The sequence below is a fragment of the Castor canadensis genome, chromosome 16 (assembly GCF_047511655.1).
Source record: "Castor canadensis chromosome 16, mCasCan1.hap1v2, whole genome shotgun sequence".
Lineage (NCBI taxonomy): Eukaryota > Metazoa > Chordata > Mammalia > Rodentia > Castoridae > Castor > Castor canadensis.
In genome coordinates, this window is record NC_133401.1 from 79,353,664 (window position 1) to 79,368,288 (window position 14,625).

The 14,625-nt window shown below is 39.4% G+C and overlaps 1 long non-coding RNA gene across 1 annotated transcript in view; it reads left to right on the forward strand.

Annotated features, from left to right (window-relative positions):
• The window catches only part of LOC141418231 (uncharacterized), a 30,414-nt gene extending 18,455 nt beyond the window's left edge, over positions 1-11,959 (forward strand). The window contains exons 4-5 of the long non-coding RNA XR_012442919.1: positions 9,464-9,711; positions 11,832-11,959. This is a non-coding gene — a long non-coding RNA (uncharacterized lncRNA). The remainder of the gene's footprint in view (positions 1-9,463; positions 9,712-11,831) is intronic.
• Positions 11,960-14,625: the final 2,666 nt, after the last annotated feature.

The following is a 14,625-nucleotide window of genomic DNA, read 5'->3' on the forward strand; positions in this document are numbered from 1 at the left end:
TTGTGTTTGTTTATATCATAGATGAAATTTGCCAGATGGGAGAAATCCATTGGTGAAGCCCAGCCAGTAAGCTGGCCTGGTGGAAGTGATCAGAGGATGTGGGTAAATGAATCTTTGAACAAATGAATTAAATACGCACAGTAAATGGTTTAACGCACAGCAGGAGAGTACTGCCTAATCATTGGGGAAGAAAGCAGAGCCAACAGAGCAGCGAGCCTCACGCGGTCACTCCTGCGGTTGGGTCTGAGTGGTGGCCATAGCCAGGAGGCTAGCAGAGTTGCTTTGCAGCACAGCGCTCGCCTGAGTGTGCAATATGTTAACTACAGCTGGGTCTGGCATAATCATCCCTGACTAATGGGAGGAGCGAGGAGGGGGGTTGAAGTACTGAATAAATAAATTACTTAATTACATATTATCGGAGAGAAGAACAGATGGCCAGCTTAGCCCATCTCCTGATGCCTTCAGCTTCTGAATGGAGAGGGGCTCCTCAGAGACTGGAGCTGGTTGGGCTCTTGATTCTGTTTATCTGCTGGTCCTACCAAAGGCCTATAGTCATTAGGAATAAACAAGCCTCCGTTCCCCAAGGCTGAAAGACACTGGGTACTCTAGTGCCCACTCCAAACTGAAGTTGAGCAGGCTTAAACTGGTCGGAATTTTCCACTTTGTTAATTTTGGCACCAGATGGAGGTGGAAATGGATTTTGTTTCCTGTAAAATGGTTGGAAGTGATTTTCAATTGAGGATCTAATCAAATGTGAAAGGGGTAGTTGAACATTAACTTAATGTGCCCAGGAGTGTCTCCTATCACCACAGACCGTATGCTTGCTCTCCTCGGCTTTGGATGGTCCCCATGGAGAATCCTCTTCTTTTTCTGAGTATTGCTTGCTCTGTTGGTAGAGGGAAATGGAGCTGGGGTAGTGTTCTGGAAGCATCAGGTTTGTTTTCAATGCTTCAGTTTGGCATGATGGGGTCTGCAGAGCATGGTTCCCAAATGCTCATCTGGGGATAGTTGCCAGACTGGCTGCATCCCAGCCACCTGGGTTGTTTGTTAAAGTTACAGATTCCCTAGTTCCCAGCCTAGAGATTCAGATTAATTAGTTGGGTAGGATCTGGAAATCTATATTTCTAAAGAGCTCCAGAGGTGACTATGAAGCAAGTTTGGGCATCATTGTTATCAGCTGGTAATAAAGTCAAAAGGGTTGTTCCAGAGATTTTAATAATGGCTTGTTTACAAAGATGTATGCAAGAGTTTAAGATAAACTTGTCAGGGATAGTGAGACAACCCAGGGCCAGCAACAGGTACAAGAGAAACAGGAACAAGGGAAGGGAGGTGAAACTCATAGGTGAAACCTGGTGAAACTCATAGGTGTAAGAGAGGACTCCTTGACAGGAACTGTGGACAGCCACCATCAACCAACGGTCCAGCATTGAGGAAAATCAGAGCGTAAATGCCCCAATCTTTGTTGCCTTTGACCTTTGATCTTGTGCTTGTGATTTTCCTCTAGACAAATCTAAAGGGCCAAGGAGCCTCATTAATGCAGTCCATAAAGGTCAGACTTCTCACACATGAAAAAGGATGGAGAAGGCTTGAGAGTAGCCTGAAAGGCAAATGGAGAATATCTACATTGGTACCAATAAGATTTTACAGTTGCACATCTGTGTGCCAATTTGTGGATGGCAGATATCATGCTGTTTTTTTTTTTTTTTTTTGGAGTTTATGCTTTAAGGTCTTTTTTTTTTTTCATTTTTCTTTTATTATTCATATGTGCATACAAGGCTTGGTTTATTTCTCCCCCTGACCCCACCCCCTCCCTTACCACCCACTCCACCCCCTCCCGCTCCCCCCCTCAATACCCAGCAGAAACTATTTTGCCCTTATCTCTAATTTTGTTGTAGAGAGAGTATAAGCAATAATAGGAAGGAACAAGGGGTTTTGCTGGTTGAGATAAGGATAGCTATACAGGGCATTGACTCACATTGATTTCCTGTGCGTGGGTGTTACCTTCTAGGTTAATTCTTTTTAATCTAACCTTTTCTCTAGTTCCTGGTCCCCTTTTCCTATTGGCCTCAGTTGCTTTAAGGTATCTGCTTTAGTTTCTCTGCATTAAGGGCAACAAATGCTAGCTAGTTTTTTAGGTGTCTTACCTATCCTCACCCCTCCCTTGTGTGCTCTCGCTTTTATCATGTGCTCATAGTCCAATCCCCTTGTTGTGTTTGCCCTTGATCTAATGTCCACATATGAGGGAGAACATACGATTTTTGGTCTTTTGAGCCAGGCTAACCTCACTCAGAATGATGTTCTCCAATTCCATCCATTTACCAGCGAATGATAACATTTCGTTCTTCTTCATGGCTGCATAAAATTCCATTGTGTATAGATACCACATTTTCTTAATCCATTCGTCAGTGCTGGGGCATCTTGGCTGTTTCCATAACTTGGCTATTGTGAATAGTGCCGCCATAAACATGGATGTGCAGGTGCCTCTGGAGTAACAGTCTTTTGGGTATATCCCCAAGAGTGGTATTGCTGGATCAAATGGTAGATCAATGTCCAGCTTTTTAAGTAGCCTCCAAATTTTTTTCCAGAGTGGTTGTACTAGTCTACATTCCCACCAACAGTGTAAGAGGGTTCCTTTTTCCCCACATCCTCGCCAACACCTGTTGTTGGTGGTGTTGCTGATGATGGCTATTCTAACAGGGGTGAGGTGGAATCTTAGTGTGGTTTTAATTTGCATTTCCTTTATTGCTAGAGATGGTGAGCATTTTTTCATGTGTTTTCTGGCCATTTGAATTTCTTCTTTTGAGAAAGTTCTGTTTAGTTCACCTGCCCATTTCTTTATTGGTTCATTAGTTTTGGGAGAATTTAGTTTTTTAAGTTCCCTGTATATTCTGGTTATCAGTCCTTTGTCTGATGTATAGTTGGCAAATATTTTCTCCCACTCTGTGGGTGTTCTCTTCAGTTTAGAGACCATTTCTTTTGATGAACAGAAGCTTTTTAGTTTTATGAGGTCCCATTTATCTATGCTATCTCTTAGTTGCTGTGCTGCTGGGGTTTCGTTGAGAAAGTTCTTACCTATACCTACTAACTCCAGAGTATTTCCTACTCTTTCTTGTATCAACTTAAGAGTTTGGGGTCTGATATTCAGATCCTTGATCCATTTTGAGTTAATCTTGGTATAGGGTGATATACATGGATCTAGTTTCAGTTTTTTGCAGACTGCTAACCAGTTTTCCCAGCAGTTTTTGTTGAAGAGGCTGCTATTTCTCCATCGTATATTTTTAGCTCCTTTGTCAAAGATAAGTTGCTTATAGTTGTGTGGCTTCATATCTGGATCCTCTATTCTATTCCACTGGTCTTCATGTCTGTTTTTGTGCCAGTACCATGCTGTTTTTATTATTATTGCTTTGTAATATAGTTTGAAGTCAGGTATTGTGATACCTCCTGCATTGTTCTTTTGACTGAGTATTGCCTTGGCTATTCGTGGCCTCTTGTGTTTCCATATAAATTTAACAGTAGATTTTTCAATCTCTTTGATGAATGTCATTGGAATTTTGATGGGAATTGCATTAAACATGTAGATTACTTTTGGGAGTATAGACATTTTTACTATGTTGATTCTACCAATCCATGAGCATGGGAGATCTCTCCACTTTCTATAGTCTTCCTCAATCTCTTTCTTCAGAAGTGTATAGTTTTCCTTGTAGAGGTCTTTCACATCTTTTGTTAGGTTTACACCTAGGTATTTGATTTTTTTTGAGGCTATTGTAAATGGAATTGCTTTCATACATTCTTTTTCCGTTTGCTCATTGTTAGTGTATAGAAATGCTAATGATTTTTCTATGTTGATTTTATATCCTGCTACCTTGCTATAGCTATTGATGATGTCTAGAAGCTTCTGAGTAGAGTTTTTTGGGTCTTTAAGGTATAGGATCATGTCGTCTGCAAATAGGGATATTTTGACAGTTTCTTTACCTATTTGTATTCCTTTTATTCCTTCTTCTTGCCTAATTGCTCTGGCTAGGAATTCCAGTACTATGTTGAATAGGAGTGGAGATAGTGGGCATCCTTGTCTGGTTCCTGATTTTAGAGGGAATGGTTTTAATTTTTCTCCATTAAGTATAATGCTGGCTGTAGGTTTGTCATATATAGCTTTTATAATGTTGAGGAACTTTCCTTCTATTCCTAGTTTTCTTAGAGCTTTTATCATGAAATGATGTTGGATCTTATCAAAGGCTTTTTCTGCATCTATTGAGATGATCAAGTGGTTTTTGTCTTTGCTTCTGTTAATGTGGTTTATTACGTTTATTGATTTTCGTATTTTGAACCACCCCTGCATCCCTGGGATGAAGCCTACTTGGTCGTGGTGAATAATCTTTTTGATGTGTTGCTGAATTCGATTTGCCTTTATTTTGTTGAGGATTTTTGCATCAATGTTCATTAAGGAGATTGGCCTATAGTTCTCCTTTTTGGAGGTGTCTTTGCCTGGTTTTGGGATAAGTGTAATAGTGGCTTCATAAAATGTGTTTGGCAGTTTTCCTTCCCTTTCTATTTCATGGAATAGTTTAAGGAGGGTTGGTATCAGTTCTTCTTTAAAGGTCTGATAGAATTCAGCAGAGAATCCATCAGGTCCTGGAGTTTTCTTTTTGGGGAGACTCTTGATTGCTGCTTCAATTTCATTTTGTGTTATAGGTCTATTCAGGTGATTAATTTCCTCTTGGTTCAGTTTTGGATGATCATATGTATCTAGAAATCTGTCCATTTCTTTTAGATTTTCAAATTTATTTGAATATAGGTTCTCAAAGTAGTCTCTGATGATTTCCTGGACTTCCATGGTGTTTGTTGTTATCTCCCCTTTTGCATTCCTGATTCTACTAATTTGGGTTTTTTTCTCTCCTCATTTTAGTCAGGTTTGCCAGGGGTCTATCGATCTTGTTTATTTTTTCAAAGAACCAACTTTTTGTTTCATTAATTCTTTGTATGGTTTTTTTGGTTTCTATTTCGTTGATTTCAGCTCTTATTTTTATTATTTCTCTCCTTCTATTTGTTTTGGGATTTGCTTGTTCTTGTTTTTCTAGGAGTTTGAGATGTATCATTAGGTCATTGATTTGGGATCTTTCAATCTTTTTAATATATGCACTCATGGCTATAAACTTTCCTCTCAAGACTGCCTTAGCTGTGTCCCATAGGTTCTGGTAGGTTGTGTTTTCATTTTCATTGACTTCTAGGAACTTTTTAATTTCCTCTTTTATTGCATCGATGATCCATTCTTCATTAAGTAATGAGTTATTTAGTTTCCAGCTGTTTGCATGTTTTTTGTCTTTACTTTTTTTGTTGAGTTCTACTTTTACTGCATTGTGGTCAGATAGTATGCATGGTATTATTTCTATTTTCTTATATTTGCTGAGGCTTGCTTTGTGCCCTAGGATATGATCTATTTTGGAGAAGGTTCCATGGGCTGCTGAGAAGAATGTATATTGTGTAGAGCTTGGATGAAATGTTCTGTAGACATCTACTAGGTCCAGTTGATCTATTGCATATTTTAGATCTTGGATTTCTTTATTGAGTTTTTGTTTGGATGACCTATCTATTGATGATAATGGAGTGTTAAAGTCTCCCACAACCACTGTGTTGGCGTTTATATATGCTTTTAGGTCTTTCAGGGTATGTTTGATGAAATTGGGTGCGTTGACATTGGGTGCGTACAGATTGATGATTATTATTTCCTTTTGGTCTATTTCCCCTTTTATTAGTATGGAATGTCCTTCTTTATCTCGTTTGATCAATGTAGGTTTGAAGTCTACTTTGTCAGAGATAAGTATTGCTACTCCTGCTTGTTTTCGGGGGCCATTGGCTTGGTAAATCTTCTTCCAGCCTTTCATCCTAAGCATATGCTTATTTCTGTCGGTGAGATGAGTCTCCTGTAAGCAACAAATTGTTGGATCTTCTTTTTTAATCCATTTTGTCAAACGGTGTCTTTTGATGGGTGAATTAAGTCCATTAACATTAAGTGTTAGTACTGATAGGTATGTGGTGATTCCTGCCATTTAGTTGTTTTAGTTGTTTGAAGGTTTGATTGTGTGTACCTAACTTGATGTTACTCTCTACTGTCTTGCTTTTTCTTATCCTGTGGTTTGGTGCTGCCTGCCTTTTCATGGTTAAGTTGGGTGTCACTTTCTGTGTGCAGGATCCCTTGCAGAATCTTTTGTAATGGTGGCTTTGTGGTCACATATTGTTTTAGTTTCTGCTTATCATGGAAGACTTTTATTGCTCCATCTATTTTGAATGATAGCTTTGCTGGGTAGAGTATCCTGGGGTTGAAGTTATTTTCATTCAGTGCCCGGAAGATCTCACCCCACGCTCTTCTTGCTTTTAATGTTTCTGTTGAGAAGTCTGCTGTGATTTTGATGGGTTTACCTTTGTATGTTACTTGTTTTTTCTCTCTTGCAGCCTTCAATATTCTTTCCTTAGTTTCTGAACTTGTTGTTTTAATGATGATATGTCGTGGAGTAGTTCTATTTTGATCTGGTCTGTTTGGTGTCCTGGAGGCCTCTTGCATTTGTGTGGGAATATCTTTCTCTAGATTTGGGAAATTTTCCGTTATTATTTTGTTGAATATATTACGCATTCCCTTCGCTTGCACCTCTTCTCCTTCTTCAATGCCCATGATTCTCAAGTTTGGTCTTTTGATGGAGTCGGTGAGTTCTTGCATTTTCTTTTCACAGGTCTTGAGTTGTTTAATTAGTAGTTCTTCAGTTTTTCCTTTAATTACCATTTCATCTTCAAGTTCTGAGATTCTGTCTTCTGTTTGTTCTATTCTGCTGGATTGGCCTTCCGTTTTGTTTTGCATTTCTGTTTCGTTCTTTTTTTGAGGTTTTCCATATCCTGGCTGTTTTCTTCTTTATTGTTGTCTATTTTTGTCCTGAGTTCATTTATCCATTTATTCATTGTGTTCTCTCTTTCATTTTGGTGTTTATACAGTGCTTCTATGGTTTCCTTTATTTCTTCTTTTGCTTTTTCAAATTCTCTATTTTTATTGTCTTGGAATTTCTTGAGTGTCTCCTGTACATTTTGGTTGACCCTATCCAGTATCATCTCTATAAAATTCTCATTGAGTACTTGTAGTATGTCTTCTTTTAAATTATTCTTGTGGGCTTCATTGGGTCCTTTGGCATAGTTTATCTTCATTTTGTTGGAGTCTGGCTCTGAGTTTCTGTTCTCTTCATTCCCCTCTGGTTCCTGTACTAATTTTTTGCTGTGGGGAAACTGGTTTCCTTGTTTTTTCTGTCTTCCTGTCATTGTCCTTGGTGTTGTTACTGTCCCTGTACTGTGTGTAATTAAGTATTTTCTAGCTTGTAATAATAACAATGGTAATATTGAGAATGGAAGAGTGAGCTGAGATGGAAAGCAAGAAGTTAAAAAAAAGGGGAAAACAAATATACAGACAAGAGGGAGAAAGCAGAACAAGGTATCAGACAAGAGAGTTTCAAAGGTATAAACAGGGAGTGTTAGTGTACTAATCGACAGTAAGCTGAACAGACAATAGAGTGACAGTGAGAGGATTGAAAATCAAAGATAAAAAAAATAAAAAATAAGTATATGAAAGTAATATCTATTTATAAAAATGAATTAAAATAAAATGGAAAATAGAAAATTAAAAAAAACAAAAAAAACCAAAAAACCAAAAAACTTCCAAGTTTATATGCAATGCAATTTCCGTCTTAATAATTTGGATGTCCGTCTCAATCTCCAGTCCTGGAGTTGGTGCCTCAGATGTTGTTCTGTAGTTGTCTCATCAAAGGGGATGCATAAAGTAGAACAAAACTACACACACACACACACAGAAGAAAAAAAAAGCCCCACCAAGTGTCCCCAGTTCAAATGCAATACAGTTTCAGTAAGTTTTTCGGCTTGCAGGTGTAATTCAGTTGTTCTCTCATCAAAGGTAGGGAGAAAAAGAAAAAAAAGCGTCTGGAGACAGTTCTGAGAGTGGTACCTGCAACTGTGGCTTGCCTGCCTGCTGCTCTCAGCCTGTAGCTGGCGGCGTTATTTATGCAGATCTCTGGGGTAAGCTTAGCACTCACCTGGTCCCACAGGCTTTGTTTGCTCAGAGTTCTCCTGTGCGGGGGAGGGGGGCCTCTGCTACAGGCTTTTCCCTTTCCAAGCACTGGGAAAGGCGACACTGCCCCGCGTTGTCAGGCCTGCGTGTTTATTTACAGTTCACGTGGGAAGTGGGTCTTCCCTCCTCTCACAAGCGTCCCCGCTCCTGGTTGCTGGCGCGCCCCGCTCCCGCCAGAGCCTCTCCGGCCGCCCGGCTCGTTTATTTACAGTCCCGGGAAGGATTCCCTTCCCCCAATCTTCAGCGCTCAGGGCGCCCCACCCTCTTTCCAGCGTGTCTTAACTGTTCTTATTGCTTAGTACTCAGTTTCTCTTTTTTTCCCGGGTGGAGGTCAGTCTGTCCAGGGGGCTATGCTGCTCTGGCCCAGGCTTGTCTGTGGGGGAACCGCGGTACCGCGAAGCTCACCTGGTCCGCGTCTTCCCAAGCCGTATGGGCGCCGGCCACAGGCGGCCCGGGGGCCTCCTCGGTTCTCCGTTTAACTTGAAGTGGAGATTCTCTGCGCCGGCTGGAGGTGTGGAGGAGTCAAAGTTATGCCTTTTCTCGGTGATTATGCCTGCAAAGTGTGTCTCCAGCGTCTCTCCAAGATTTCACTATAGGAGGGTCGCTTTCTGCTTCCTACCTCTAGCCACCATCTTGGAATTCTTATGATGCTGTTTTGTTCTGTAGACATGTTTTCTTTTCAGTATAAAATTGCCTGTACAATTTTATCATAGCGACTGTTTACTCTCAAACAGCAATGGTAACATCTTCTACAATCTCCTTTCTGTGTTGGGTCCACAATCCATCCAGTTCAGTTCTGTCTCTGGCAAGGTCTTTAAGGAGAATATTTTGGAAGATTGCATTTGTTTGCCTGGCTTCTCATTTTAAACTTAGTGATATATTGGTACCATAGTCTATCTTTCTTTATACTTTCTAGGACACTATTTATATTTGTAACCAATATGGTCATCTTGCTGGCTATTCTCAACATCACTCCTTAAAGAAAGCACATTGGTTGTACATTTTTAACGACTGCTTGAGCCATTTGCTTTATTTTGGTGTTATTATATGCATTTCTTTGAGTGTATTTAAAGTATGCCTTTAATGGTCATTTGTAATTATAACTCCATATCAGAAGAATTTGGATTAAGTCTGATTTTGGTATGTTATATGTGAGGATTTGAGAACATCTTAAAATAGATCACTGATCAAACCTTTATGGAAATTATCCATGGAAACCCTGGAGATTTATCTGTAGCTTCCTTATTAAGACTCCAGCACCTTCCCCCTCATACAGAAGTTACTGACTTTTAGAGCTCCCTTTGTGGTAGAGACTGACAACTCATACATGTAGTTTTTCGTTCACAGCTATTTACCCGGTCACCTGCCTGGTAGAGGAGACCCGGCTCTGTATCCCACATGAGGCAGCCTGCAGTAGTGCTAAGAAGAGAGACCCCAGGGGAGTACTGGCAGCGTCTGAATTCTGACTTCACTATTAATTCACCATGTGGCTTTACCGCCCTCTGCATCAGTTTCCACTGCTACAGAAGAGGGGATATGATGTGAAGAGTAAATAAAGCACAAACTTCCTGGTGTCTGGCCTATTGTCAATGAGTGTGAGCTATTGTTTTCATTCTAATTCAAATTCACATGTGGCAAGCCCAAGAGTTAAAGGCATTGTGATCTGGTTCAGGTCATGGCATGTCTGAAAACAAACAGTAGTCACAATAAAATTTCCTTCCCTCTTTGAATAAAGCCCCTGTTCCTTTACAGAAAGAAATGACACTGTAGGTCAGCATTGATAGATCCCCAGGAGAATTTAAAAACACTGACATTTGTTTCTGTGGCTGTTCTTGGTGCTTTAATTTCCTCATCTGTTAAATGGAAATAAAAGTGGAACTCCTTTCATGAAATTGTTCTGAGGACTAAATGTGTGTGGTTGTAAAGTGCTTAGAGTATGTCTGAGTGTTAGCTTTTTGCTCTGTGTATCTCCAAGTTATTTATGCAAACGTTTTTGTTCAGACTTCTGTCCCTTCACAAAATGTCCAAGCTGCTCAGCTCTCTGACACTTCAGGAACTTCTTTAGGACTTGCAGGTCTCCTCTTCCCATTCTCCTGTTCTTGCCTAGTGTATCTTTATCTTGATAAAATGGCACCATCTTCACTCAGGTGCTTTGATTTATTTCTTTACCACAATGAATCCATCAGCAAGCCAGGTTGACTCAACATCTAAAATGTTTTCCAAAGTTCATCCTCTTCTTTCTTTTCACTGCTTCCATCCTAGTCCCAGCAGCCTTTCTCTTTTACTGGAACTAAACCAGTTTCTTCTTGTCCCAAGAACTTTGCACTACTCATTACTTATATCTCAGCTCAAAAATATTCTAAAATATCTCACCAGAGGAATCTTGACTATTCATCCTCTGAGCAATAGCCACTTCCACCCAAACTATGACATGTTACCATGTTGATTTCCCTTAAAAGTGTTTATAAACTCTTAAATGTGTTCTATTTGATGTTTAGGCTTTTAAAAAAAATCTTGTATGATTTCCATGAGACTGAGATCCTCTCTTATTTTATCTTGAGGAAGCAGCAGTGAAAAAATTTTAATATATAGTAGAATGGATACACACCACACACACACACACACACACACACACACATACACACACACACACACACACACACACAGACAGACAAGAATATGTAGTGAGACAGAGCAAGTTTTGGTTACACTTGCTCATGGAACATAGGGAGCTTGGATAGGCCTATCGTTGCTAAGGAAATCTAAAGAATATGTACACATTGGTTCCTTCAGTGGGTTGACACAGGTAGAGATAATTAGCTTTGCCCTTATGCAGATTACAAAAAGGATATTCAAACAAAGAAACTTAGGGTTTGATCTCCAGGACTGCGAAAATTAGAAGAAAGTTTTTATAGTAATTAAAAATCCAGGTTTTGGAGCCAGAGAGACCTGGGTTTGCATTCTGACTTCTTGTTTTCCTAGATATGTAGCCATGTACCTCAGAAGTTTTTCTTTCTCAAGTATGTAAACATTTTCTCCTGCTTTAATGCATTTGACCTTCCTACTTCTTCTCTCAAGAATGCTCTTTTTTTCAGGCATTTCCCTGGCTGCCTTTATTTCATCTATCAGGTCTTACTCTGTACAAACGTCCCTCTTCATATGGGACATTCTCAACCCCACCCCATGCAACATTTCTGCATTGCCCACGCCTTCATATGACTCTGAATCATGTTACCTTATACATTTTTTTCTGATAGAACTTATCACTTTCTAAAATTACTTTCTCAATTTATTTACTTATTGCCCTTTTCAGTCAAAGGAACAAAGGCTCTTAGAAAAGAATGACAGGTGGATTACATAATAAATAGGAAAGTATTGAGTGTGTTGTAGGCAGTCAAATATTTATCAATAAAAAGAAAAAAGAAAAAATTCCCTTCTGATCCTCAATGAAGTCAACCATAAAATGAAAATTAGCCAGTCTATAGGCACCTTACAAAGTTCGGATATGAAAAATAAAAGTACTTAGGAACTCAACCTAACACAAAATACTTAGAATATGTGATGTTCACATGTTGTCCTAGATATTGGATATTTTACTTGGATCCTTTTTTATACCAAAGGAATAACGTGATCATTGATTTTTAACATTTTTGAGCACCTGGTATATATCACAGGCACTTTATATCCAACTCAATTCTTCCATTTGTTTGGGCAGAAACACTGGAGTCTGATCATTTTTTTTCACACTCAACACAAATCTATCAGAAGATCCTGTATTCTCTACTGGAGTCTATATCCAGAACCTGACCCCTTTTCAAATTTGTCCTGCTGTATGTACCTGGGGTAAGTCACCACCATCCACTCTTGGGATGACTTGCCTTCTAACTGCTCTGCTTGCTTCTCCCCATTTTCCTTTCTGTCTCTTCTCTATTCAACATCCAGAGAAACTCCTATAAAGTCAGATCATGTTGTTCCTCCAGTGCCTCCCATTTTTCTGAGCGTAAAAGTCATTACCAAGCTTTACAAGATTGTGAATTGTTCTCTCTCTTTCTTTCTTTCCTTCTTTTCTCTGTTTCTCCCTCCCTCCCTCATTCCTTCCCTCCCTTCCTTCCTCTCTCCTTCTCCTCTTCCCTCTTTTCCTCTCTCTCCCACCTCATCTCTTCCCTCTTTTCCTCTCTCTCCCACCTCATCTCTTTTCCAACCCCTTCTCTCAGTATATTCCATCTGTAATATGCTGCCTCCAGCCTTTGCACATTCCATTCCTTCTGCCTAGAATTCTTTTCCTCAAGTAGCATATCTGGCTTACTCTCCCATTTCATTCAGGTCTTTATAAAAGATAAGACCCTTTAAAAGAGGACTTCTATGACCACTGTACATCCACTACCCATCTGTTTTCCCTGAATCTGTTTTTTCATAACATATATTTGTGGCAAATATCTGACATATTTATCTGTTTGTGTCTCATCCACAGAATGAAAGCTTGCTGAAGGCTGAGGCTGTTGAGTTTGCTGTTTGTACCGCTGCCTCTGTCTTAGTACCTGGCATATAGTCAGTGCTTATCACATATTGTTTGAAAGAATGGACTAATGAGTGAGTCAGTTGTTCTGAAAAGTATATTGTCTAATGTTTAGGAAAAATAAAAGAAGATTGCATGTTTTGAAGGTTCTTCTTTTTCTTTTTTGCTGCTGGCTTTTGAACCCAGGAACTTGCAAATACTAGGCAAGTACTCTATCACTGAGCTGCCCCTCTAGCCCCAGAAGACATCCATCTTAAGTAAAATTTTATTGAGTATTTATTTGGTAGCTTTCTAACCATTTTATCAACCTTATCAGCATTGAGTGATACTTTGGTTAACAGCACAGAGAAGGTCATACATATAACACACACTCACACACATACAGCTGCACATCCATATATAATAGACTGTTTATGCAGATACCTGCATGGATGTGTGTTAGAATGTGCAGAAATGTATGTTCGTGTGTGTATATGCATAAGTGTGTGTGCCTAAAATTTTTTGACCCAGGAAGGAGATGGCTTCCTACTCAATGTCTAACTGGCAAACCCCCATGTTCTGCCCTGGGAGATGGTGCCAGAGGTAGGACAGGGAAGAAGGACACAGTGGAGACCTACACACACATGAGAAGACCCGACCATAGAGTGTTATGGAAAACATTAAAGGACGTAACAGTATTCCTCATGGTCTTTGTGAAGGGTCAGAGTTGCTAACTGCCCGTGGACTGTGTTATACCAAAGGGAATAACCTTTATTGGGAGTGTATGCCTCCTTTTCTATCTTGGACAGAAGCAGCTCTAACAAACCCAAGTAGTCAACATTTATGGTTTCTCTCGTGTCTCTTTTCTAGGACCCTTTGAAATATATACTTTTTGAATTTAGTTTTGCCTGAAAAATCTGCATCCAATTTGAATGAAATTGAATATGTTTCAGGACTCAAGCAGCATGTCTTCCATCTGAAGCAAAATGGAGATGAATTTCAATTAGATGTTCCCATTATAATCTGTCTCCACCTGTAGTTTTCATCAAAATTGCTAGGAAGTGTGATATAATGTATGATTGGGATTTGCCCACTGGCAGCAGTGTCCCATTATCTTAGTAAAAAAGCACAAAATAATTAGTCTGATGCATATAGATAGCGGCTTCTTACAGCGAGTGACTTTAATTGTGGTGAGTAATATATAGAGAGTTTGAAACCTTATATATTTCCCTCCCAAGAAGACACCAATTACTAATTCAGTTGACAAAGTAACAACGTTTCAGAAGATTTAATGCAAACTGAACATCATAGTCAATAGCCATTGTAAAATGTCCATTTTATGGCCTTATTTTGCCTGAGCTTAATTTATGGTAATTTGGTGGTTGCATATAGCCTGGAAGTATGCTGTTGGCTTGAGAATTAGTACTTGAGTATTGCATAAATCAAGGCTGAATGTGTCAGCTTCATCCAATGCTCTTCTTTCTCCTACAATTGCAGTTCTCTCGTCATTTCCCAGGCCTCATTCCTGTTTGCAATTCATGTCCTCTTGGGGCTCAGTATTTAGGAGCTCACTGTTTTCTCTCACATGCCAGGTAGAGTGCTCTTGGGTTTCAAAGGGAGGGAATTCAGCAAAGCTTTTTTGTGGAACAGAGATGGTAACTGTGTTTATATATAGAGTCACAGCCCACTTTAAGTGCTTTTAAAGACAAACCCCTTTCCTCATTCTCCTTTTCTCAAAGCCCATGCTAATAGGAAAGGTTAAGTTTAAAATATACAATCTGATCTCTTTTTTTCTTTTATAGAACAGGTTTATATTAGCTATGTTTTGATTAATTTGAGATGCAGGACAAATTAGCCTGCTTGTTCTAGGTCTACAGGTAATCTTTCTGTAGATCTGAAGACTACGGATGTTGTAGAATTCACTGTAATTGACTGGTCTTCCAAGAATTGCAAGAACTTCTGAGATAATGAAGTGGTTGCCTGCCTTCCATTGTTCTGTATAATTATTGACAAA